We start from the raw sequence: 2,579 nt of genomic DNA, 5'->3' as shown, positions 1-2,579 counted from the left end.
AAGATTATCTAGTGAGTTAACCTGTGGAATGTTACATGACATGACATGTTTATATGTAACATGAGTGACCACAATGACAGTCAAACATTTGTGACTGAGTTACCCGATGAAACATATTGGAAAATGTTTAGCATAGTACCCGTGGCCACTGCCGAACATTTATAGTGGTGGGGTGTACCCACCAGACATCCCCTTATTCCCTACCACTAGAATTGACCTAGATTATGTAATGAGTTAACCTGATGAAACTTACTGTAAAATTTCATCGTAGTCCAAGTTTATGAATGGCCACCGCCAGACAATTCTGATGGTGGGGTGTGTCTGCCAGACACCCCCTTATTAAAAAATAACCTAGATTATTATAGATTATATCTAGTATTATCTAGTAAGTTAATGTGATGAAAGTAACTGTGAAGTATTCGGCATTGAGGTGGGCACAGTGATAGAAAACCCCTAGTCTTTTACGGCCCGACACTGATCACCTGTAAAAAGTAATATTAAAACTGAGAATCAAATGACATAAAAGCACTGCATGAAGGTTTTTGGAAGCACACTTGAAACATCAAAGCTAGGTTTCGGCCCTCTGTGTTAAATCGAAAATTCACTTTGGTCCTCCGATTGATTTTTATGCCCACCCCTACTCTAAATAAGAGTCTATTATACTGCAAGGATGGAAGTGTGGGTTAATAAGGGTGGGTGGAGAGCCATGAAATTAGCTTCAGACTGGATGGAAAAAGTACTAATACTATATAGTAATACTATATAATCTTTTATTCTTTTTAGTCAATATTACAACAGTTTAACAATGAGATTCTATACAGGATTTAAAATTTATAAATGCCCAATATTCAGTAAAGTAGATTTCCCTACAATTAAAAATCGTAATAGTACTGGGTTTAGAAGTTCGTGCTTCAACGAACAGGTTATTCCATCCGTAGAAGCATTTTGATGAAGAAAGTGTACCTTTTTAGGAAGGGTTGCCTAAGTTAAAACTCACTCGTGCTATATTAAATTAATTATAAGCTTGAATTGTTAATCTTATTGTAAGGAATACTACAGTAACTTCACATTTAATTTTAATTACAAGTTGAATTATATAAAATTCAAATTAAATGTCGTAAGTATATAATTTGACTATTTGCCTTATTTGGTTTAGAAAAATCTTAAAACTTTTTTATTACAGGAATGTTAAACTTGCCTTATTTGCTCATTTGGTAGTGCTTAATAAGAACAAATAAAGCAAGTTTAACATTCCTGTAATAAAAAAGTTTTTAGATTAGTCTAAAGCAAATTAGGCAAATAGGCAAACTATATACTTACGACATTTAATTTTAATTTTGTACAATTCAACTTAAAATTAAACGTGAAGTTACTGTAGTATTCCTTACATTAAAATTAGTAATTCAAGCTTATAATTAATTTCATATAGTCCGAGTGAGTTTTAACCGAGGCAACTCTTCCTAAAAAGGAACACTTTCGTTATCAAAAGGCTTCTACGAATGGAATAAACCCAGTTCCATTACAATTTTTATTTGTACTGGAAATCTACTCGTACTGAATATTGGGCATTCATAAACTTTCAATCCTGTATAGAATCTCATCGCTAAACTGTTGTAATATTGACTACTAAAAATAATAAAAGATTATATAGTATTGTATGGTAGGCCTACATTTTGCAAATTCAGGGATGTAGTTATGGAGAGGAAGAGGAGGTGGAGTCACCCAGCCTTGAAGTTTTCCATCCAGTCTAAACCTAATTTCATGGCTCTCCACCCACCCTTATTAACCCCACACTTCTATCCTTAAAATCCATTCATATTATTTAGAGTAAGGGTGGGCATAAAAATCAATTGTAGGGCCAAAGTAAATTTTCGATTTAACACAGAGGGACGAAAACTACCTTTGATATTTCAAGTGTGCTTCCAAAAACCTTCATGCAGTGCTCAGTTTTAATACTACTTTTTACAGGTGATCAGTGTCGGGCCGTAAACGACTAGAGGTTTTCTATCACTTTGCCCACCACAATGCCGAACATTTCATAGTTACTTTCATCACGTTAACTAACTAGATAATCTAGGTCAATTTTTGGGGCGGGGAATAAGGGGTGTCTGGCAGACACACCCCACCATCAGAATTGTCTGACGGTGACCATTCATAATAACTTTATACAATGAACATCTTTCACAGTAAGTTCCATCAGGTTAACTCATTACCTAATCTAGGTCAATTCTGGTGGTATGGAATAAGGGGATGTCTGGTGGGCGGTACACCCCACCACTATAAATGTTCGGCAGTGGCCACTGGTACTATGCTAAACAATATGTTTCCTCGGGTTAACTCCACCACAAATGTTTGATTGTCATTGTGGTCACTCATGTTATATGTAACGTGTCATGTCATGTAACATTCATCAGGTGAACTCACTAGATAATCTTGATATTTTTTTTTTCTTTTTTTGGGAGGGGGCAGGGCATAAGGGGGTGTCTGGTAGATACACCACACTAAAAAATGTTGGCAGTGGCCATTCGTGATACCTGGTGCTATGCCCATTTTTTGCAATGCGTTTGATCGTGTTAACT

Source organism: Anneissia japonica, unplaced genomic scaffold, assembly GCF_011630105.1.
Source record: "Anneissia japonica isolate Jap-2015-1 unplaced genomic scaffold, ASM1163010v1 scaffold4180_len100848_cov103, whole genome shotgun sequence".
NCBI classification, from domain to species: Eukaryota; Metazoa; Echinodermata; class Crinoidea; order Comatulida; family Comatulidae; genus Anneissia; species Anneissia japonica.
Note: the sequence above shows the minus strand (reverse complement) of the source record.